General features: G+C 37.1%; 1 long non-coding RNA gene across 4 annotated transcripts in view; it reads left to right on the top strand.

Moving 5' to 3' along the window:
- Positions 1-25,845, top strand: part of LOC129398405 (uncharacterized) — a 271,713-nt gene extending 245,868 nt beyond the window's left edge. For 3 of the 4 annotated variants that reach the window (XR_008626158.2, XR_008626157.2, XR_008626160.2), the window contains 2 exons: positions 12,838-18,862; positions 22,268-25,845. This is a non-coding gene — a long non-coding RNA (uncharacterized LOC129398405). The remainder of the gene's footprint in view (positions 1-12,837; positions 18,863-22,267) is intronic. The other variant, XR_008626159.2, reaches the window with a different exon arrangement.
- Positions 25,846-26,046: the final 201 nt, after the last annotated feature.

The following is a 26,046-nucleotide window of genomic DNA, read 5'->3' as shown; positions in this document are numbered from 1 at the left end:
CCAACCCATACAATCATGAGAAATTAAAAACTGATGTTGTAGCCTCCTGAGTTTTAAGGTAGTTTGTTACACAAAAATACTGGAATTTTGACCCACCTTCACCTCCAATGCCAACCTAGTAAACCTGGATATATCTTTCAAAATTTGGCTCAAGTGTCAACTCTTTCATGAACCCTCTGTGTCCTTTTCTTGCTCATTCAAGCCCTATTTTCTCTTCTCCTCCCCAAAATTCCACAGTACTTTGTATTACAAACTATGTGCTTACAACCCCCAAAGTCTCTGGGCATCCAGAAGGCAGAGATTTGGCTTAATTCATTTTTGCCTCTGCTTAGCCTAACACCCGGCACATTTAGATATTTAGTTATTGTTTGCTGAATGAATGGATGCATGAAGAAGAAAATTTAACAGATGATATCTACAGGCACATCTGGCTCCAAAATTGAATCATGTCATCTAGCAATGCTCAGTAAAGTTAACGTAAGCAATTTCTCATACTACACTAAAGTGGAAGGATGACAGACAGCACACTACACAGAAGAGTTGAGATGTCCAGGAGATTGTCCCTTGCTTGAACTTATTGTTTGAATCAAGACAAATTAATTAACATCCATGCATTGAGTCCAGTCTATGAAAATGTATAAGACTTAGTTGCCCCTTCAAAGAGTCACAAGCAGCCAAAATTTATTAAAGGCACTGCACTGGGCACCACTGTTTCATTTTACAGATGAGTCAAGTTAGGCCAGAAAGGCCTCAAGTCTCACAGTTGAAAGAAGGTGGAGATGGGATTCCACCACAGGCCTGTCTGACATTTAAGCAGAGCACAGTTTTGCCTAGTTCAGAACAAAACACAAAAGTGGGAGAGAGCCAGAACAACCCTTCAGTCATAGAACCAGGCAGGTGATAATGAAGGCCATGTCTTTTGGCAAACCTCATTATCGAATAACAACAAAGACCTAAACACAGCCTCAGCCATGGTCTAGCACACATCATCTTCACCCAGAGCACTGCAATGCTTTCTTAGTGTCTATGTACTCTTAGGCCTTCTTTCATTTCCATGCTACTTTCAGAATTAACTTCCCCAATACAAATATGATCCAGTTATGCCCCTACTGTAAATCCACAGAATAATGTGGCCTCCAACCACACCTGGACATTTTTTCTTGTTATCTCCAATCATTCTTAAACACAACACAGGTGATGATAGAGTTTGAATATTTGTCCCCTCCAAATCTCACGTTGAAATGTGATCCCCAAGGTTGGAGGTGGGACCCGGTAGGAGATGTTTGGATCATGGGGGTGGATCCCTCATGAATAGCTTTGTGCCCTCCCCTGTAGTGAGTTCTCACTCCATTCATTCAAGAGCTGGTTTTTTAAAAGAGGGTGGCACCCCTCCTCCTCCCTCTTGCTCCTTCTCTCACTATGTGACCCATCAGTTACCTTTGGCAAAAGCTTCCTGAGGCCCTTACCAAAAGCAGATGCTGCTGCCATGCTTCTTGTACAGCCTGCAGAACCATGAGCCAAACAAACGTCTTTTCTATATAAATTACTCAGCCTCAGGTGTTCCATTATAGTAACACAAATGAAAGGACACAATAAATGACTGGATGACCGACTGTCTCCCGCACAGGTGTGGGTTATTTTCAGGGCTCCATGCATTTGTACACGCTGTGGCCTCTTCCCATATTGCCCTTCTCTCCCTACAGACATTTAAACATCCTTTTAGGCTCGGTTCAAACCTCGCCTCCTCTGCAACACCTTCTTATTCTCCCAAGCAATATTGCCTGCTCTCTGCACCCCCACTTCGTCTGCTACTTGCTTGTCACCTATGCATGTTTATGTATCTCTCCTCAAATCTGAAGGTCATTTTTGTATTTTTCTTAATCTGGCTTTCATCCTGAGCATCTAGCACAATTTCTGACACAGCCTAGACCTGTTATAAATTCTTTCTGAATGCAGAAGTACATTTTTTTCTTCACTCACATCCCTGGCTTGCTGGAAGAATACAGAATCTACAAATCTTCTTGCTTGTCTTCTCCTTACAGTGGAAAGTGTGGTGTGTTCAAGTTTTTAATAATAATCTTTCTCAAAAACTTTCAATTCTTTGGAAAGAGATGTTTAAAATCCCAAGGCCATTCCCTACTGCAAATGTCTAACACGCCGTTTGTGAAGCTGGAACAAATGGATTATATCCCTTTGATTTTCTGGCATAAATTCCACCATGTGGTACAGACTTCCTGTTTCTGCCATTCGTTCTCATGACAGCTGCAGTAGGAAGCAGCCTTGTGCCTTCGGGCTTGTATAAGTTTCCATCTTTGTCTGCAAGGCGATACCTGCTCAATGTAGTTCATAGCAGGGACTTAAGAAATTTGAGGGCTTTCAGAGTCTTCCATTTTTCCCTTGCTCTGAAAGGTGCATTTGGTTAATTAAATCATAAAATTCAAAGATTTGAACACACTCAGAATTCAGTAATGAGGTACATGACATACCATGCCATTGTACAACCTGTTTCAAAAGGGATTTCTGCCTTTAAGCTTCATGGATAATTCTTGTGTCACATTACCAGCCTCAGGTAGGCACATTTAAGGATCACCAAATCAATGTTTGATGACATGAAATTAGAAATTCCTGCTACAACCTTGTGCAGCTCCACTGGCAAAGCGGGAGGACAACAGAGGATGACTCCTAACAGGGTAAAGTACCCTATGGTCATGACAGTCATACAGATTGTGCAGGGAGCAGCCAAGAGAACTTCCGAGAGTGCAGGCTCCTGGTGCCCTTCACCCCTAGCAGAGGTCGGGCACCAGGTGCAGACTGTAAATGCTCAGCATTGTAAGAGTGGAGCCTTCTTACAACATGTTTGTTTCCTCTTCAGTATCACGAGGCCTGTGCTAAGCTCTAGAGCAAGTTAAGATAGACAATCAGGATAAGTCTTCAAGTAATGAACAGATTATTAAAATTCAGAGGGTGATTCCTACTGACACCCAGGGTTTGCTTTCTACACCAAGAGAGATAAAATAATATCTTTAAATAAGTTATTATTATAATCCACTCTCTCCCAAACCAATAGGCTCATTTCTCCAGGTACTTTGTCATTAAACTATTCACAGCATTTTCATATTTACTAATATCATAGCTTACTCTGCTAATATTAAATTATTTGACAACATAAGCCAGAGTTTACTCTGGATTAGCTCCACAGAAAATGAATGTAGAGGCCAGTGAGCCAACCAAATCACTGATCCTTCAATCCAAAGGAGGAAATGTCCTATTAGCTTAACAAATACATGAATTAACATACCTAGAGTAGAGCATATTAGCTGTAAGCTGGTGGTTTGAAATCATTCATCTGGATGTGGGACAGTATTGTATACACAAAGCACAGGCTTTAGAGAAAGACTTGGACGTCAGCCCCAATATGTAACCTTGGGTAAGGGAAGGGGGTAATTAAAAGTTCTATGACTCAGTTCCCTCTTATGTAAATAAAGCACGTTCATAACAGCTACCTCCTTGGGTCATTGCAAGTATTCAATGAGGAAACTATGCAAACCACGTAGTCTAGGGCCTGGCATGTCATAAGCACTTGATAAATGTCTGATTATGGTCATAGAAAGAGAGGAAATATATAGAATAAGATCTGGTTTAAAAAATAAAGATAAATAGAAAGTACAAAATAAAATGGCAGAAAAATTTCTAAATCCATCATTAATCAACAAGGAAATGAGTTTCAATTGCAGCTAAGATGGAATAGCAGGGACCAACGGGGACCAGATTTACCAACCCATCTGAAACAACCAAAAAACTTGACAAAATAAAAGAAACAATGTTTTTTAAGACACTGGATACTGGTAATGAAAGTAATCCCCAGGAGATGGGAAACAAATGAAGAGAGCCCTAAGATTACCTCAGTTTACCACCTTCAGCCAAGCAGAGCCTGATAGATTCTTTGAATTTAGGAGAACAAGTGGGAGTCAGGGGAAATACAGGCAGCTAGAGTTTGCAGGACAGAGTACTAGAGATAAGTGAGCTGCCCAAAATGAGAATTCCAGGGATCTACACAGGGTCCTTCTTGAATATTCGGGAGAACACTGATCAGTATGTACATATAAGGAAATGACTCAAAGCTAGGGAGATAAAATTACCCTAAAGGATTACAGAGAACATTACCTATGGCTCACACTAGTCCAGGAATAGTGTCTGTTTCTACCAGCCAATTGGAAAAGCTCATAACTAACAGGGCACTGAATGTAGTACGCCGAAGGGCCAGGACCATGTCTCAGTCATGAGAAAAATCAGTCCTGAATTAAATGCTCCCTCATCTAAAAATTTTTAAAGCAAGACCAAAAAGGATCAAGCTGTTTTCAAGTAACTGAACTGCGTACAAAAACAAAGTTCAAGAATATTTATATGAATGCAAAAATATACCAGAATCCAACAAAGTAAAATTCACAATATCTGGCATCCAATCAAAAATGTTCAGATGTGTGAAGAGGCAGAAAAATATGATTTATAGTAAGAAGAAAAAATCTATCAAAATAGACCCATAACTGACAAAGATATTAGAATTAGCAATGAATTAGCAAAAAAACATTTATTATAACTGTATTCAATATGTTCAAAGTGTTTCGTAGAGACATGGAAAATACAAGAAAACCCCAAAAAGAATTTCTAGTGATGAAAACTACAATATCTGATATTTTTAAATGTGCTGGATTAGCTTAACATTAGATTAAACATTTCAAAAGAAAGATTCATGAACTTTAAGACATAGCAACAGAAATTATTCCAAATAAAACAGAGAAAAAAGATGAGTTTTTAATTTGTTTGTTCATTTTTTAAGAAACAAGAAGAGCACCAGTGATCTAAGGGACAATTTCAAGAAGCCAAATATAAGTGCAATTAGATTCCCCAATGGAGAAGAGCAAGGAGGGGAATAAAAAATATATGTTTAAAGAAATGAAAGTGGAATTTTTTCAAGTTCATAAAAACTATAAAGCCTTAGATTCAAGGCTACCAACGAACCCCAGGCATAAGAAACAAAGAAAATTTCAAGGAACATCATAACAAAATTGCTCAAAACCAGAGATAAAGAGAAGTTTTACAATTAGCCAGAGGAAAAAAGACACATTAAGAACAGAGAAACAAAAATGAAGATGATAGCACATTTCTCTTCGGAAACAATATAAATGAGAAGTTATTGTAGCAACATCTTGAGACTACTGACAGTACAAAACAAACAAAACAAACTCCCAACATGTCTGTACTTAGCAGGAATGTCTTTTTTAAATGAAGGCAAATACGACTTTTTCAGACATACAAAGTCTGAAAGAATTAATCTCCAGCAGCCCTGCACTACAAGAAATGTTAAAGAAAGTCCTGTAAGCAGAAAGAAAATGATACAAGATGGATCTATGCAAAGGAATAAAGAGCATTAAAAATGGTTAATACATGGGTAAGTATGTATCTTTTATTATTTAAAATTATTTAAAAGATTATTTATTATTCAAATAAAAATAATTACAATATGTTGTGGAGTTTATGTCATGTGCAAAATAAAGTATATAGTAACTGCACAAAAACTAGAAAGCGTGGCCGGGCACAGTGGCTCACGCCTGTAATCCCAGCACTTTGGGAGTCCGAGGTGGGTGGATCACCTGAGGTCAGGAGTTCAAGACCAGCCTGACCAACATGGAGAAACCCCGTCTCTACTAAAAATACAAAATCAACCAGGCATGATGGTGCACGCCTGTAATCCCAGCTACTCCGGAGGCTGAGGCAGGAGAATTGCTTGAACTCAGGAAGTGGAGGTTGCAGTGAGCCAAGATTGTGCCATTGCACTCCAGCCTGGGCAACAAGAGTGAAACTCCATCTAAAAAAAAAAACACACACAGACACACACAGAAAAGAAAAGAGGAAAAACTAGAAAGGGTAAAACCTAATTACAGAAGTATACTATTATAGCATTCTTACACCTATATGAAGTAGTGTAATAATTTGAAGATTGACTATGATAAGCTAATGATGAACAGCATAAACCCTAAAGCGACCTAAGAGTTATAACTAATAAGCTAACAAAGCAGACAAAAAAATAATTAATAAAAGGTACTCAATCCAAAGGAAGTCATAAAGAGGATAAAGAAAACAAAGGACAAATGGGACAAATAGAAAACAAATAGCAAAGTGATAGATTTAAGTCTAACTATATCAATATCTACATTAAATATAAATTATCAAAATACTCCAAATAAAATACACAGATTGTTGAACTAGATAACAAAGCAAGACAACTATATGCTGCCTACAAGAAATGCACTTCAAATATGAAGATACAAAATAGGTTAAAGAACACAAGGTTGGGAAAATGTGCTATACTAGTCAAAAGAAATGTGAAGTGACAAAAGAAATGTGAAATGTCTAATATTAATATATTAGACAAGGTAGACTTCAGAGCAAAGCATATTACCAGAGACAAGGTAGGTCATTTCATCATCATAAAGAGGCTAATTCATCAAAAGAACATAACAATTCTTAACATCTATGTACCTAATAATGGACCTTCAAAATGCATGGAGTAAACTGATGGAAATACAATGAGTAACAGAAAAATCCACAGTTAAAGCTAAATAAATTTCAATACTTAATTGACATGTATAGGATGTTCCACCCCAAAACAACAAAACACACATTCTTTTCCATTGTACAATGCACATTATCAAGATATACTATAAAACAACTCTCAATAAATTTAAAAGGATTAAATTTATATGCAGTATGTTCTCTGACCAAATAAAGTTAAATTGTAACTTAATAACAACAAATACAAATCAATTACTCTTTCCAATTAAAACATAAGTATTGTCATATTTGATACATGTTGCATGCACACACACACACATATGACTATATACTGTTTGCAAGTGACAAACCTAAAACATAAAGGCTCAGAAAAGCTGAAAATCAAAAAACTGAAAGTATACATGAGGTTAAAAAGAAGATCTTATGGCTGCTTACAAAAATAATAGATACTTTGACACAAACATTATTAGTGGGATAAATAAATTCACTACATAATGAAATGATTTTTAGTTCACCAAAAAGATAACACAGTTTTAAACTTCATGCAACCAAAAAGAAAATATAGAAACATAATACCATTTACATCAATACCAAAAAATAAAATACTTAGGAATAAATCTAACAAAATATATATAATTTCTGTATGAGGATAGTTTTAAAACTCTAAGATATACAAAGATGGAGAGATATTTCATATTCATAGATGGGAAGATTCAATAATTAAGATTCAGTTATTTCCAACTTAATCTAATATGCAGTGTAATTTAAGTCAAAATCCTAACAAGTTATTTTGTGAATATTGACAAACTGATTCTAAAGATTATATGGAAAGGCAAAAGACCCAGAATAGTCAATACAATACTGAAGGAGAAGAACAAAGTTTCTCTGACTGGAGAACTGACACCACCAATTTCAAGACTTACCATAAAGCTACAACAATTAAAAGAGTGTGGTATTGGTGAAAGAATAGACAAATAGATCAATGGAACGGAAGTGGGAGTTCAGAAATAGAACCACACAAATACATGAAACTGATCTTTAACCAAGGAGTAAAGGCAATTCAATGGAGAAAGTCTTTTCAACAAACGGTGCCAGAATAACTGGATACTCATATGCTAAAAAAATTACTCTAGACACTGACCTTCCATCTTTCACAAAAGTTAATTCAAAACGGACCACAGACCTGAATTTAAAATGCAAAATTTAAAAACTTCTAAAAAATAACACAGAAAAAATCTGGTTTGGTGGTAAGTTTTTAGATACAATGCCAAAAGCAAAATCCATGAAAGAAAAAATTGTTAAGTTAGACTCCATTAAAATTAAAACTGCTCTGCAAAAGACACTGTTAAGAAAATGAAAAGATACACTGCAGGGTTGGAAAAAATATTTACCAAATACCTGTCTGATAAAGGACTTGTATCCGAAACATACACAGAACGCTTAAAACTCAACAATAAGAAAATGAACAACCCAATTTTTAAAAGGGCAAAAGATCTATACAGATACCTTATCAAAGAAGTATACACATGACAATTAGCATATGAAAAGATGCTCAAGATCATATGTCATTAGGAATTGCAAATGTAAGCGACAAGATACCATTACACACTTATTAGAACGGATAAAATTCAAAACATACTGACATGCCATATGCTGTCAAGAATGCGGAGCAACAGAAATTCTTGTTATTGCTGTGGGAATATAAAATAATAGAATCACTTTGAAAGACAGTTTCTTATAATACTAAACATAGTGTTACAATATGATCCAGTAATTATACTCCTAGGTGTTTACCCAAATGAGTTGAAAGGTTATGCCCACACGAAACCTGCACACAAATATTTTGCAACTTTGTTCATAATTACCAAAACTGGAAGCAACCAAGCTGTCTTTGTAGGTAAATGAATAAAGAAGATGTGATACATCCATAAAATGGAATATTATTCAGTGATAAAAAGAAATGAGCATCAAGCCACAAAAAAAGACATGAAGAAATCTTAATGTGTTCTTCCTAGAAGAAGGAGCCAGTCTAAAAGGCTACATGCTCTATGATTCCAACTATATAACATTCTGTTAAAAGCAAAACAATAGATTTTGCCAAAAAAAAAAAAAAAAAAGCAGTTGCTAGCTAGGGATCTGGAGGAAGAAAAGATGAGTAGTGGAGCACAGGGAATTTTTAGGACAGTGAAATTATTGTGTATGATACTGTAATGGTGGATATATGACATTACACATTTGTCAAAAACCCATAGAGCATTACAAGGCAAAGAGTGAATCCTAATGTAATCTACAGACTTCAGTCAATATAAAGTATCAGTATTAGTTCATCAATTGTAACAAATGCAAAATGTTAGTAATAGGAAAAATTGTGAGCATGGGAGACAGAGGCCATATGACAACTGTCTGTGTTATCTGCTCAACTTTCAGTAAACCTAAAACTTCTCTTAAAAATAAGGTCCATTAATTTAGAAAATACAGCTTCAACTTACAGAAATAAAAATTTCCATATTTATAAATAAAATCAATAAATCAACAAATATACTGAAGAATTCTAGCATATCTCTGACAATAATTGACAGATTATGCTGACAAAAATAAGTATATCCTATATTTGACCTACACAATTAACATTTGTTTTGTGGGACATATTTCAAACATGACACTTAACAATAGGAGAATTCACACTCTTTTTAAACACTGACACATTTATAAAAATTGACCTCATAGTAATCCATAAAGCAAGTCTCAATTTCAAAGTGTTGATATCACTGGGGTCATTTTAAGTTGGAAATCAATAATCAAAATATATTTTTAAAAACCCATGCACTTGGAAATTTGAAAGTGTATTTCTAAGCAAATCTTGGATCAAAGAAGAAATAAAAGTGGAAATTATAATAATGTCAAAACTTACGGGATACAACTAAAGCATCAGTTAGAAGATAAATTATGGTATTAAACATTTACATTAGAAAAGATTAAAGGCTAGAAATTAAAGAACTAAGTATCCAACTTAAACATGTTGAAAAGAGAAGAAGTACTAAAGAAGCAAGAAGAGGGAAATAAGGACAGAAGTACTCAACTGGAAAAGAAAGATAACATAGAGAATTAATAAAGTCAAAAGTTAGTACTTTCTAAAAGGCTAATTAAATTAGCAGACCCCCTGCCAATATAGATTAAGAAAAAAAATGACAGAAGCAAAAGAAGAAATGAAAGGATATTATAGATACTTACAATTTATTAGAGAGAATTATAAACAGCTTTATGCCAATAAAATTGAAAACATATGAAATAAACAAGTTCCTAGAAAGTGTATTGCTAAATTTGACCCAAGAAGAGAAAATCTAAATAATCTGATACCTATTAAAGTAATTAAACCAATAGTTTGAAATCTTCCTACAAATATCAGGATAGTGATTATATTCAGGGGTGGGAAGTGAGAAATGGATGAAGGATAGAACATAGAGGGTTTCACAGGTAAAGGAAGACAAGAAATAACCAAAATCAGAGCTGAACTGAAGGAAATTGAGATACAAAAAAACCATACAAATGATCAACAAATCCTGAAGTTGGTTATTTGAAAGTATAAAGTAGAGAGACTGCTAGCTAGATTAATTAAAAAAGAAAGAAGATTCAAATAAACACAGTCAGAAATGACAAAGGAGACATTAGCATCAACCACACAGAAATACAAAAAAAACCAAAAAACCCCTCAAAGACTACTACAAACACCTTTATGCACACAAGCCAGAAAACCTAGAAGAAATGGATAAATTCCTGGAAACACGCAACCTCCCAAGATTGAACCAGGAAGAAATTGAATCCCTAAACAGACCAACAATGAGTTCCAAAATCAAATCAGTAATAAAAAGCCTACCAACCAGACAAAGCCCAGAATTAGATGAATTCACAGCTGAATTATAACAGATATATAAAGAAGAGCTGGTACCATTTCTACTGAAGCTATTCCAAAAAACTGAGGAGGAGGAACTCCTCCCTAATTCATTCTATGGGGCCAGCATCATACTGACACACATACTTCGTAATATAGTTTGCCATCTTTTCTTTGGTATTGTTTGTATTTTCTTTCTACAAGTTTTTTTTAAGCCTGTTAGATTTGGGTTAGGATTGCATTGAATCTATGGATTTACTTAGGGGTAACTGACAGCTTAACAATATTGAGTCTTGTGACCTATGAACACATTATTTCTCCTTTTAGTTGGTTCTACTTTAACTCAGTGATATCTTGTAGTTCTCCTTTTATAGATCTTTCGCATCTTTAAAAAAATATATCCCTAAGTATTTGATAATTTTGATGATACTGTAAATGGTATTTTTTATTTGAATTTCAAGTTGTTTGTTGCTAGTATATAGATGTAGAATTGATTTTTGTATATTGACCTTGTATCTTGCAACTTGACTAACTTATTGGTTCTGTATCAGTTCTAGAAGTGTTTTTACAGATTCCATTGCATTTCTATATTAACAATTACACTGTCTGTGAATAACAACAGGCTTACTTGTTTCTTTCCATAATAGATGACTTTCCTTTTTCTTTGTTGTGCTGGAAAGAACCTTCAATATAATGTTGAATAGAAGTGGTAAGAATAGACAGATATATTCGTATTAGTCTTGATCTTCAAGGGAAAGTATTCAGTCTTCCACCATTAGGTATAATGCTGCTGTATGTTGCTTGTAGATGCCCTTTATTAGGTTGAGGGAGTTCCCTCTATACCAAGTTGGCTAAGAGATTTTATAAGTAATATATGTTGGATTTTGTTAAGTGCTTTCTTTGTATCTCTTGAGATATTCATGTGTGTTTTATTTTTTATTTGGTTAATATGGTAAACCAGTTGATTTTCAAATGTTGAATGAGCATGGCATTCCTGAGATAAACCTCCCTTAATCATGATGTATATTATGCCTTTCTTAGATTGTTGGATTCACTTTGTTAAATTTGCTTATCATTTTCACTCCTATGTTTACTACATTACATTATTGTAATTTGTCTGTATTTGCTGTCAGCATAAAGCCAGACCTCCACAATTATTTTGGAAGTATATCTTATTCTTTCATTTTCTGGAAGAATTCATACAGAATTATTTTTTTTTCTCCCTTAAATATGTAGCAGAATTCACCAGTAAAGCCATCTGGGCCTGGAGTTTTCTTTGTGAGAATATTTTTAACTACAAATTCAATTGTAATGGATACAAGCTAATCAGTTTATCTATTTTTTCTTAAGAAGTCTCTAGTAATATGAGTCTTTCAGGATATTTATCCATTTCATCTAAATTATTAAATTTGCTAGCATAAAATTGTTCATAATGTTCCCATATTATCCTTTTAGTATCTATAGAATCTGGAATCATGTCACCTCTTTTATGCCCTATATTAGTAATTTGTGTCTTCTCTGTTCTTCCTGATTAGCAGAGCTAGAGGTTTATTAATTTTATTAATCTTGTTCATTTTTGGTTTCTTGGATTTTCTGTTTTCTATCTTATTGGTTTCTTCCTTACTCTTATTTTCTTTTTCTTACTTACTCTAGGCTGAATTTTCTCTTCTTTTCTAATTTCTTAAGGTTGCAGTTGAAGTCATTGATTTTAAGATCTTTCTTCTTTTCTAATAAAGATGTTTAGTGCTATAAATTTTCTTTCTGCTATGGCTTCAGTGTTATCCCACAACTTTTATGTATGTTTTTTCACTTTTATTCAGCTTAAAATAGTTTCTAATTTTCTTTTAGATTTTTTTTAAATCTACAGGTTATCTAGAAGCATGCTACTTAGTTTCTAAATATTTGCAAATTTTATCGTTTTTTTCTATTATTGATTTCTGATTTAATTCCATTGTGGTTCAGAAAAGATGCTTTCTGTGATTTAAATCCTTTTAAATGTATTGAGACTTGTTTTTAATAAACTTGTAGACGCTTTATTATATGATTGAGAGGAATGTTAACTTGATGTTTTAAATATTTATTGGGGAAGCTTTTTAATTGTGCTGTTAAAATCTTCTATATTTTTACTAAATATTTTTTGTCTGATGGCTTTATTTCTTTTCTTTTCTTTCCTTTTTTTTTTTTTTTTTTTTTTTTTTGAGACAGGGTGTTACTCTGTCACCCAGGCTAGAGTGCAGTAGCACTATCTTTACCCACTGCAACCTTTGCCTCCCAGGCTCAATTGCTCAATTGATTCTCCCACCTCATCCCCTCGTGTAGCTGGGACTACAGGCATGTACACCCAGGTAATTTTTTTTTTTTTTTTTTTTTTGCAGGGACAGGGTCTCACCACGTTTACCATGTTGCCCAGGCTGGTTTCGAACTCATGGACTCAAGCAATTCACCTGCCTTGGCCTCCCAAAGTGCTGGGATTATAGGCATGAGCCACCGCGCCCAGTCTGATGGCTTTATTTTTGATACAGGTATATTAAGTTATCCACTATGATTGTGAATTTGTCTGTATCTTTTTATAATTCTGTTAGTTTTTCTTTATATGTATTAAAGCCATGTTGTTAATGCATATAAATTCACAATTGTTATATCTTCTAGGAAAAACTCCTCTCATAATGCAGTGTGCTTCTTTATCACTAGTGATGATTTTGCTTTTAATTCTACTTTATATGATCTTAATATTGCTGCACCAAATTCTCTATTTGTTAGTAGTTGCCTGTTATATCTTTTTCAGTTGCTCCAGGTATTTTTGCTTTTGGTATGTCTTTGATAAACAGCATTTGTTTGTTTGTTTTAATCAAATATGATCATCTTCTTCTTTAGATAGCCTGAGGTTGACCCATATACAATTATTGTGATAATTGATATAGTTGGGTTAATTTATACACTTTTTTGCTGTGTTTTCATTGTATAATCTTCCTGTCACCACCTCCCCCAACTTTCTTTTTGCTTCTTTTTTTCTCCCTTATATTCTTTCTCTAGGATTGATGAAATTATCTTTATTCTTTTTATTTCTCTTCTAATGGTTTGGAAGCTATAGACTGCATTTCTATTATCTTGGTGATTACTTTCAACATACATATAAAATGTTATATTTCCTGACAAAGTCTAAAGAAATTTAATATCCTCATCTTTCTAAACAAAGTGATGATCTTAGTTGACATTGGCCCATTGAATTCCACCTCTTCTATCCTCCTTGTATTTACTGTCTACATTTTATTCCCAACTCTTTTAAGCAAACAAAAATGTTAATCTTGAATTGTCAGTAATTAATTTAACAACTTTTTTTATCTATTACTTTGTTCATTAATGCTTCTTACATCCCATATCATTCCAGGTTTTCTTTTTTTTGAAAGAACTACTAAAGAACGTTCTGAGTTCTTTAGTAGTGCTTCCAATAGAAGTTTGTGGGTGGGTTGAATTTTGGAAGTGGGAGGAACAATATTGAATCTCTCAATCCAACTGTTATTTCACTTAACACCTTCTTAATATTTTTCCCTCTTTCTTTGTGCTTCTTTCTTGGTAAATTCTTCAATACTATTTTCGAATTCAGTAATTCTCTTTGATTTTTCCAGTCAGATTTTATCCCATTTATTGAGTTTTCATCTCGATTATTATACACATTTTTTAGTTTCACGTTTTTTTTTAGTAGAGACGGGGTTTTGCCGTGTTAACCAGGGTGGTCTCGATCTCCTGAACTCATGATCTGCCTGCCTTGGCCTCCCAAAGTGCTGGGATTACAGGCATGAACCACGGTGCCCGGCCTAGTTTCAGGTTTTAAAATTGGTTCTTTATATCCATTTATCTTTGATTTCTACCCACTTTTAAATTTCACAAAACATTTTACGGTTATTATTTTTTCTTTTATTTCTGAATAAGTTACACATACTTATTTTAAATTCATTTTGAGAATGTTCAATTTTTATTTTTTCAAGAATTAATTCTCCACACTTTATTGACTTGCTTTCTTAAAGTGGTTTTTCTTTATGTGCTTTATTATTTCCCCTCTCTCATCATGCACTGTTTTCTCGTGGTTTTGCAGCACCTCCACCCAACTCTTGGTACTCCGATGATAGAACAGGCCTTATGTCAATAGCCAAGGGCTTCCATTCTTGGGGCAATTTCACAAATTTAGCTATTGAATCAGCAGGTGCCCTGACATAGGTTCTGTCTCCATGGCCTTCTCTGCTCCTTCTGGCCACATTGGCTACACACCTACTTAGCTTTTCTTGCATTAACTCTTTTAAACAAACAAACAAAAAGCTTTCTTTTAATTGCCAGTATTAAATTAGATATATACAAGCTATAGCCCAGTCATGTCTTCTTTTCAGTTTCTTTTCATGGTAAGAAACCCCACCTCTTTGCTGCTGTCACTCTTACTATCCAGTAGGGCTCAAGGTGCTGTAGGTCCTTTCTACCCCACAGAAATCCAAGTTCTGGCCAACTCTGAGCATTTCTAGATTCAAAATCCAGTGGGTTGGTGGCCTCAGCCTGCACTTATGGCTAGAAGCTTCTATTTTGACCTTTGTCTACATAGATGTTTGTTTTTGAGCATGGCTATCTTTGGAGTATGTGCATGTGTGTGTGCGCATGCATGTGTGCTGTATTTGGAGCAATTTAAAACTTGAACTCATATTACCATCTTGAAAAGAAGCAAAGAGAAGAGTCTCTCAATTAAAGTGGCTTCATTCTGTTTTGACATTTATAAAAGTCTTAGGTATCTCATTTTTGTACATAAATCCTTTTATGCTATTTGAAATTTCAAAATACTATAAATGAAATTATGACTGCCTTGACAGGGAGGTTAAATTCTTTCCACAGACTTTTAAAAAATTGCACATGCTACCCCCACCCCTACTCTTCCCAATTCCTAGGTATCCTACTTTCCCAGGTTCAAAATCACTGTCCTAAGAGGAAATGTGCTGCTCTAATCAGATCAGCTTGAGAAAACTCAGAGAGTAGGAGAGCTAACAATCAGGGAACCTGTGTGACTAGGGGAAGACAGGGATGCCTGGAGAAAACAACCTGACCTGCCCGCACAGAGGGACCCTTGTTCCAGAAACCAGGAGAGGCAGCTGATGGGCCCACACAGTCAACACTTACTCTGGTCAATTTGTTCTCAAATTCTAACCATGGGAATAAACACTACTTTCGGTGAAAACATTCCTTGTATTTCACAAACATCTTCCTGACAACATTTACAGAAATCAAAATAAAAGAACATCAAAACTCATTTATTTACCCAGTGGGTAAATAGATGAAGAATAAGAACAGATGGTTCTCATAAGAGGAAATAAAAAGTGATCTAACGTACACACGTGTTATCCTTTATTGTAATCAAATAAATAAAAATTAATGAAACATTTTATATCTAGGAAGAATTTTTTAAAATAATACTCAAGTATAAGGTTGCTATTAAACTAGTATATTCATACTTACTGCTACATTGGAAACTGGCACAATTGTTTGGAAAAATAACATAGCAATATGTATTGGGAGCCATAAAAATGGTTTTTATCTACCTTTTAGCCAGTAATCCAAACTCCTAGGAATTTATCTTAAGAAAACATCAAAAGGAAAAAGTGTTCACACAGCATTATTTACAAAAGTGTAACTAAATGTTGAAGAGGACAAACAGGCAGTAAGTTTCCCCCAACAGTTTTAACAGCTTTATTAAAGCATAATTGATGGGCAATAAGGTGCACATAAAGTGTGTAATTTGTTAAGTTTTGACCTATGTGTACATCCAAGAAACCGTCACCACAATCAAATGAACATAATCATCCTCCAACATTTTTAATTGAGCAGAAAACAGTTAGGGCCAGATACTTGCTAAATGAGGCTACCCCAGCCATCACCCACACCCACTCCCAGGCACCAGCAGACCACCCAGGGACAGGAATTGGAATCATTGGGAGTACAGTGTTCCTGCTGAGGAGGTTTGCCCTCCCCTCTTTCTTATGGTGTTCAAGAAACTGGGACTCCAAAAAATAGAGACTAAAGATGACTTTAGGCAAGAGGAGCCCAGCAGCCACCAGCTGACTGGGTAGGTACCAGGCTTCAGTCTCTGCAGGCCCACTTTGAAGATGGCTACCTGGCTGAAGATTTCTGAGGGTGGGAACTTGCTAGGGCAGCTCACACCAGCAGCAAGAAGGGATCATGGTGTAGCTGTTCTTGAGTAAAAGATGGCACTGCACCCTCTAGCCCCCTGTGGCCCTTGCAGGGTATGGAGGAGAAACCAGTAGTTTCCTGGCTCACATGAGGGAGCTGAGGAGTAAAGAGGGAGGCAGAAACTACAGTGCCCTGGCCAAGGGAAGTAATGTCCTACTGAGATAGGGGGTTGAGGGTGTGCGTCAACGGCATGGCTTAAAAGGGATGCTGCTGTTACTTTCTGAGAGGGTCCTCAGTGACAAAGGGACCAGAAACACATGCCCAGAAAATCACATGAGACAAAGACAATGTCAGCAGAACACACCAACAGCCAACCAGAGTGACCAGTAGAAAGCTCAGGGCCACTGCCCACCACTGACAGGTGACAGTAGGTAGCTCAACCTTCCCCATTCCTTTATTTTTTTATTTTAAGACACAGAGTCTTGCCCAGGCTGGAGCACAGTGGTGTGATCATAGTCCACTGCAGCCTCAAACTCCTGGGCTCAAGTGATCCTTCCACCTCGGCCTTCTAAGTGGCTGGGACTACAGGTGTGTGCCACCATATCTGGCTAATTTTTATTTTTTTATTTTTTAGAGATAGGGGTCTCACTATGTTGCCCAGGCTGGTCTATAATTTCTGCTCTCAAGCAGTCCTTCTGCCTTGGCTTCCTAAAGCCTTGGGATTACAGGCATGAACCACCGTACCCAGCAGCTTCCCTTTTTACTCCAATTTCTCCTCCTCCCCACCCAACCCTCTGGTGATAGAGGAGTAAAAGCCAAAACATATTCCCTCCCAACTACAGGTTTCAAAGACCATGATACAGCCAGAGAGAGAAGGGAAAAGAGAAAATGAGATTAGATTTTCAACTGGACCAGATAGAACTTTTAATAATGAGATATGACTTTAAAGCTATGGGATCAGCCCAAGATGTCACTGAAGGACAGGCAAGGGAGGTGGTAGTTGGAAGAAAATAGATTGCTTATGCCTGTACTTCACTGAGTTTAGGAAATTCACTATACCAGAGATAATCACAAAATTAAAAGGAAAGTGTAGCGTATCAACTCAATCCATTACACAACATGTAAAAATATAATTATTAAGCACTATGCAGAAAAATGGAGTGTGTTTACACACTATCATCCTAAATAATAATGATTACTTCAAAACAGATAAAAATGCATAACAATGCACAACTATTAAAACAGGTATGTATGGACAAAATCTTAGAGTAAGAAAAATAAAGGTCATTTTGTTAATGTGGTATGATTATTGTTTTTAAATTACGTTTTTCACATTTCTTTTATAATATAGAAAAGTGGAAAAACCTAAAACCCTCCTGTCTTACTATTAAGAAAAGTATTTGTATTTCCCATGTTCTTTTCTTTTTTTGTTTGTTTTGATCCAGTACTATTTATGGAAACATCGCCCTTTCCCCACTGCACTGTAAACTTTATCATAAATTAAGTGACTGTGTAAGTGTTGGGTTTGTTTCTGGACTTGCCAACAGATTCCACTGGACAATTTCTCATTTCTTGTGAGAATAGCAAGCTGTTTTAAATTATTATATCTGGCCGGGCACGGTGGCTCACGCCTGTAATCCCAGCACTTTGGGAGGCCGAGGCGGGTGGATCACGAGTTCAGGAAATCGAGACCATCCTGGCTAACACAGTGAAACCCCGTCTCTATTAAAAATCCAAAAAAAATTATTATATCCTTATAATAATTCTTGACCTTAGGGTCTTAAGCTTTACTGTGATTATTTCTTTTCTTCCTCTTCTTTCTCCTCCTTTTCCTTCTTCTTCAGTTCCCAAATCTATTTTGTTATTTAGATTTGATGTCATTTCTAGAATCAGCTTGTGAATTGCAACAAACAACTACTATTATTTTGTTTGGAGTTCAATGAATCTATACATCAATTTGGAGAGAATTGACATCTTTCCAATACCAAGTTTTCTAATATATGATTTCCCATGTTCTTTTCTCTTTGATGCCCTGACAAATAATTTTGAGCACTTATCTGCCAAGTTGAGGCTGTGCCAGATGTTGTGGACACAGCCCAGAGCAGAGCTGGTGGCCTCACTGCCCTAACATGTACAAACCTGCAGGGATGCAAGGTGCCCAGACTGTGCAAAGCAATGGCAGCTGCATGGAGTCCAGAGAGAGCACCTGGAGGCCTGGAAGGCTTCCAAAAGAAAGTGGTAAGCAAGGGGAGACAGAAAGGTTGCCTAGAGGGTGGTCCGGGGAGGAGATTGAGGGTAAGAATGCTCCAGGCAGGGGCAGAGCTTATAAGAGAAGTTTGCAAGGGCTGGAGCATGTAGTAGGAATTGAAGCTGCAGGTTGGGGGAGCAGGGATGCAGAGACAGAAGCTGGGTCAGGCCTTACAAATCTTGGTGTGAGGAACACTGATTTTAAGATAAAAGCATTTTAAGATAAAATATAGATTTTTAAGATAAAAGCTAAATATAGATTTTGAGCTAAACTTTTAAGCTAAATATTATTTTTAAGATAATATATAAAAGCATATATATACACATATATAATGCACACACATGCATAACATTCATAATGCTTTTGTAGCTGAATTTCTTAATTTCTGTAAACTAGGACACATGTTTGAATTTGGAATTTTCCAGTCTTCTATAATATTTCCAATTCTACATGCTTATGTTCTTAGAGTTTGCACTCCTCTGAGATATAAGACAAGTATTTGGAAGATGCAGGATTTTACTGAAGTTCTCATGGAAGGCTTTGGGCCCACTGGTCCCATCCATGGGCATTTTGTCCCCTCCACAATCCAGCTGAGGGCTGGACTTCCCTGGGACCATTCTCAGGGGTCACAGGCATAACCTGCCCATGCATTAAAGGTTGGCGCAGAAACTTGGGGCACCTCCAGCCATTAATTCAGATTCATCTGTTTCAACGTATTCCCATCCACCCACAGACTACTGGGGGCCACCCAGAGGCCTGAGTTTCCACCAGTTTCTCACATGAGAGAAAGTTGAAGGAAAAGGTATGAAGGCGGATTTCACTGTTGACAGGTTGTCTTTCAAGTGTGGGTCCTGGCGTTTATGAGGCAATGACGAGACACCTAGAAAGAAGCACATCTCTGAGACATGACAGTTCAGTCCCAAAGGCCATTAATAGAGGGCCAGCTCATCAACACAGCTGCAGAAACAGAGCAGAGCCAGCCTCGCAGCCCCACACGCTGAAGCCCCCGCTGCAGCATTCCATCTACTCTAGCGCCCATGCAAATTGAAAACCTAAAATAGTTCACTCCCCATAGCCACTGGCTTTGAAGAATCTCTTTTGTCTCCATGAAATAGCTCCAGGAGACAGAACCCAGAGGAAAACTTTTTGAAGTGAACTTTTTCCTTATAATTTTATTTAAATTTGAATATTTTTGTAGAAATAATAAAGTTATCCACTAATTATCTGTGTGACACAAAACAATCTCATTTTAATTATGGCTAGTTGTTATGTAGTTTAAATACAATTAGAAAGTTACTGAGTTTAGACTGAGGGTTTTCTGACACAATCACATCTCTGTCTTTTTAAAATTTATTTTTATTTTTATTTATTTTATTTTTTTAAGGGACAGGGTCTTGCCCTGTCTCCCAGGCTGGAGTATGGTAGCTTGATCGTAGCTCACTATAGTCTCAAACTCCTGCACTTAAGCAATCCTCCCAAGTAGCTGGGACTACAGGCACATGCCCCTACGCCTGGCTATTTTTTAAATTTTTTGTAGAGATGGAGTCTCATTATGTTGCCCACGCCAACCTTGAACTCCTGGCCTCAAACAATCCTCTTTTCTCAACCTCCCAAAGTGCCGGGATTATAGGCATGAGCCACCATGCCCGGCCTGTGTCTTGTTTTTTTAATTTATAAAAGTAACACTTGTTCATTGCAAGTTATTTATGTATTATGCACATATGTATATATACACACATGCACATATATAAGTATATATGTATATACATCCATATATATGCACACATAAATATATACATCTATGTGTATACATACATATACATAATCTGAGGAATCAACTAAGCACCAGAAATACTCAGCTTTACTCCCTGCTGGGCCTGCCTGGAAGCCAGCTATTCCCACTGTTGGGAGCAGAGCCAGGCATCAGCATCAGCTCATGAAGCTCCCAATCAAGGTGAGAACTCTCCTGCACCCGTGCCCTTCAGCACTTCTGCTACTTCTGCCCAGTGGGCTCAGAAACATCAGATTGCCCCAAGTGCAAGTGCTGGAAAGACAGCAGCTCGGGATGTCCTACTGGCCCTAGTTTGCCTGTGATTTTCCAGATTTAGAAAGTCTTGCATCCTGGGCCTCCCAATAGAGAGCAGAGAGACCACACCCCACTTTCCCTTCACAGCACCAGATCTGAGTTCCAGGAGGTGCGAACATTTAAGGCTAAATCAGGTGGGAAGTTTGCCCATCACAAAGGATTGATGTTCTATTTTTGTACTGAATGAAAACTGTTTGCAACTTAACGTAGTTGTTACCAGTTACCTAAAATGAGCAAAGAAACCAGAGTCCTGATATCATTTTTATACAGAGGCAGTGATGGTGGGGACAAAAAATTGTATTTTAATTGTATATATCTATACCTACACACACATATAATTTTATAACAGAATTTTAAAAAATCTTTTAGAAACACAGTCTCATTCTGTTGCCTAGGCTGGACTGCAGTGGTGCTATCATAGTTCACCACAACCTCAAACTCCTGGGCTTAAGTGATCCTCCCATCTCAGCCTTCCGGGTAGCTAGGACTATATGTGTGTGCCACCATGGCTGGATAGTTTTTCTTTTTTTGTAGAGACGGGCTCTCGTTATGTTGCCAGGCTGGTCTTGAACTCCTGGCCTCTAGCAATCCTCTTGCCTTGGCCTCCTGAAGTGCTGGGATTGCAGGCATGGGCCACCATGCCCAGCCAACAGTATATTTTAAACAGTACTGTCTGACGCTTGCTTTTCTTACAGCACATCTATTTCTAAATCTAGATATCCTGTACATTTAAAAAATTATGACATATTCATATAATTTGATATCCTCCACTTTAAGATAAATCCACATGTAAGAATGTGCAGAGATCCTATACAAGTTTGTGTCAATGAGTACACATTTAGTGGAATATTCCACTAAATTCTAAGGTCCAACAGCATCAGCATCACCTGGTAATTTGTTAAAAGTGCAGGACCTGAGGCCCACCCAGACCTACTGAACTGGAATCTTCATTTTAACAAGATCCCCAAGTGACCGATTTGCACAGTAAGGTATGAAAAGCCCAGATCTGCAACATCATTTTTAATTCTTGACAATTACACCACTGTATGATTGGGCCATGAGGCTAGAGTTTAGTCATTTGATTCTAACTAGTGTTAGGAGAATTTATCCATCTAGATGGCCAGGAGCCATTTACTAGGAAACCTTGTTACAGTCAATCTCATTGGCCTTGGGTGATAGAGACAATTCCTGCTGGGCTGAGGTTGTAGGAAAACTGAAGTCTGGGTGTAAGGCTATACTGGAGAGGCATCTCACAAATAACTGTTCTCAGAATGGTTTTAAAAAAATGTTTACTATGTTGTGATAACAGATACTTCCAAACAAAAGGAACAGGAAGTTGGCGTCTTGTCCGTCTGCCATTCAAGAGGACTGAATACGTTCCATTAAATTCGCCTGCAAACTTTTCCTGAAGAGCCCAGCAAGCAGCGATGAAAATTACAGAGTGGCTCCCAGGCACTTTAGTGGGTAATCAGCTGAAATTGAGCTGTTTTCCATATTCTTTGCTGATAATGCAAAAGGAACCTTTAAAACAAACAGCTCCAAGTCACCACACATCCTACAAGCTGAAAGGGCCCATGTGGTCCACACAGATGCTCCAGCCACACACCAAGCCCTGCTGCAGAGTAATTGGTTCCCACAGCTATCAGAGGTGAGAGCCAGCCGACTGCCCGTGCCTTCACAAATGGCCAGGCTGAGCTAGAGGGTTTATGGGTCCAGGGCCAATCATCGGGATAAATTAGCTGTCAGGAAGTAAAAGCAGCTCTAGGGAAATGGCTAGGTCTGTCTAAAATCTCTGATTTTCTTCACACTAGGTGCAGTTTATCCTTGAATGGTGCTCGCTCATGCTGTCCAGGAGACAAGGACTCTGGGTTAAAGTATAGGATTCAGGACTCTAGGTCTAAACAGACCCAGGTGTTAAATGCCCAAGATTATCGACCAAAGTAGAAAAAAGATGTAGGGATTAGAGATTCAGGAAAAGCTATTTCCTCTAAGATTTTCATGGTTCTGAATGGAGCATCTGGGGAGAAAATTCATTTGGGGGTTGCTAAGAGGCCAAGAGAAGGGAAAATGGAAAGGACGCTAGCGTGACACATGGTGGGACATGCAGGGAGGGGCAATGGACCCAGGCTTGATTCAGATGCCAACTTGCCATGCCCTGGCTATGTGTAAGCCAAAAATGTATCTGAGACAGGCCTCAATCAATTTATTTTGCAAGGTTAAGGATCATGACCCACGGCCTTAGGAGGGCCTGAGAACATGTGCCCAAAGTGGTTGGGTTACAGCTTGGTTTTGTATTTTTAGGGAGATATAAGACATCAATCAATATGTGCGAGGTATACATTGGATTGGTCTGGAAAAGTGGGACAACTTGAAGCATGGGCTTACAGGTCATAGGTGAATTCAAAGGTTTTCTGATTGGCAAGTGGCTGAAAAGAGTTAAGTTACTATCTAAAAGCCTGGAATCAATAGAAAGGAGTGTCTGGGTTAAGATAAGGGGTTGTGGAGATCAAAGTTCTTATTATGTAGATAAGTCTCACAGAAGGCTGCCCTTAGAAGCAATAGATGGCAAATGTTTCCTATTCAGACCTTTCAAAGGTCCTAGACTCAGCCAGGCGCGGTGGCTCACGCCTGTAATCCCTGCACTTTGGGAGACCGAGGTGGGCGGATCACCTGAGGTTGGGCGTTCAAGACCAGCCTGACCAACATAGAGAAACCCCTTCTCTACTAAAAATACAAAATTAGCCGGGTGTGGTGGCGCATGCCTGTAATCCCAACTAGGCAGAGGTTGCAGTGAGCCAAGATCATGCCATTGCACTCCAGCCTGGGCAACAAGAGCGAAACTCTGTCTCAAAAAAAAAAAAAAAATGCTAGACTCTCAGCTAATCTCTTCAGGATCAGAAAAGGACCTTGAAAGAATGTAAATTCCCACACCCCCTTCCCACAAGAGACAGCTTTGCAGGGCCATTTCAAAATATGTCAGTAAGATATATTTGGGGTAAAATATTTCCATTTCCTTCAGGGCCTGCTATCTGTCATCTGATGTTATACCTGACTCAGGTTGAAATTGTTACTGTATTGCTACAAAGAGTCTGTTTTGTCAGTTTTAAGATCTCTGTTTGAATGTTAATGCTGGTTTGTGGCATCTAAACTCCAAAAGGGAGCGAGTAGAATGAAGCACGTCTGACCCCTACTTGCCATATAGCCTGGACTAGTTTTTTAGGTTTCTTTGGAATCCCGTTGTCTGAGAAGGAGGCCCATTCAATTACTTAGGGGGCTAGGAATTTTCTTTGTGGTTGACGTTCATAATCTTAATGGCGGCTTAAACTCTCTGACCCTTACTTTCTATGAAATAATGGAAAATCTCACAGGTAAGATACTGTAGATGAAGTCACCTAGGACATAGTAGTTATTTGATAAATTTTCTTTTCCTTCTTTCATCCCCTGAAAATGAACCAAACCTCACACCCTTTCCTCTCTTTACTCACAACCCAAACATAAGAAATGAATGTGAAGGTTCATAAAGAGCACATGTCACTTTTAGAAAAGATAAACTCAATATTTTTAGTACCACTTATAAACAATAAATTTTTATTCAAAATATTTACTTGCTATATAAACAGCTACCAGTTTAATTTCAATGGGAAAAACTATTCTTAGCATATGTTTGATGAGCAAAATGTGGACAGAAAAAAAAGTCCTACTGACTAAGTCCTGGAGAAGATGAACACTCTTGTATACGTTCAACAATGGGTGTGTAAGTTAATTGTAGAGAGCTCTTTTTTAGGGAGCATTGTAAATTACCTTGGATCTCAAAATTTCACTTCTGGAAATGTAAATAGTAATCATAAATATCCACAGGGATGTAGTTTCCATATTATACATTATATAAGCAATATGAAAATGCTTATAAAAACTATTATGTTTATATAATTATACAATACATGAATATATGTCATTGTAAAAAAATTTATGTAACATGGAAATATTACATAAAATATGAAAGTTGCTTTTTACTCTCATTTTCCTCACCCCACTTTCTCTAAAAGTAACCTCTAATAAAGTCTGTTTATCCTTACGGATATTTTACTAAGCGTTTAAGATATATATGTATGTATGTGTTACATTCTCTGTAATCCCAATGCCATTTATTATATAGTTTACCTTCTGCTCAGGGATTTGAAGTGCCATTCAAAAAACAAACAATTGTTAATTGATACAATGTATGTTATGCAGAATGAGGAACCTCTCCAATGTCAATATGAAAGCTTACTAGGATATATTATTATTATTATTATTATTATTATTATTATTATTGAGACAGAGTCTTGCTCTGTTGCCCAGGCTGGAGTGCAGTGGCACGATCTAGGCTCACTGCAAGCTCCGCCTCCTGGGTTCACGCCATTCTCCTGCCTCAGCCTCCCGAGTAGATGGGGCTATAGGCACCCGCCACCACGCCAAGCTAATTTTTTGTATTTTTAGTAGAGATGGGGTTTCACCATGTTAGCCACGATGGTCTTGATCTCCTGACCTCGTGATCCGCCTGCCTCGACCTCCCAAAGTGCTGGGATTACAGGCGTGAGCCACCGTGCCCAGCAAGGATATATTATTAAGTGGAAAAAAGAGTAAGGTATGGAAAGACTGCATATACTATTCATGTAAGAAAGGGAGAAAATACGTATTTGTTTTTGCTTATATTTGCATAAAGAAATAAATAATAAAATCATAACTTAAGTGATTATCTGAAGGAGATATGAAGTGACAGAATGGAGTGGATGGGACAGAAATGGGAATAATACTTCTTTGTGGCAGGCAGAAAAATTACTCCAGGCCCTGGTATGACTATTTCCTTATACCCAGAACCTGTGAATATGTTAGGCAGTGTGACAAAGATGGATTTTTTTAACTTTTGTTTTAGGTTAGGGGGTACATGTGAAGGTTTGTTACACAGGTAAACTCCTGTTATGAGGGTTTGTTATACAGATTATTTCATGCAGGTACTAAGCCCAGTACCCAATAGTTATCTTTTCTGTTCCTCCCTATCCTCTCACCCTCTGCCGTCAAGTAGACCAATGTCTGCTGTTTCCTTCT

Source organism: Pan paniscus, chromosome 6, assembly GCF_029289425.2.
Source record: "Pan paniscus chromosome 6, NHGRI_mPanPan1-v2.0_pri, whole genome shotgun sequence".
Taxonomy (NCBI): domain Eukaryota; kingdom Metazoa; phylum Chordata; class Mammalia; order Primates; family Hominidae; genus Pan; species Pan paniscus.
This window is presented reverse-complemented; position numbering and strand designations above follow the sequence as displayed.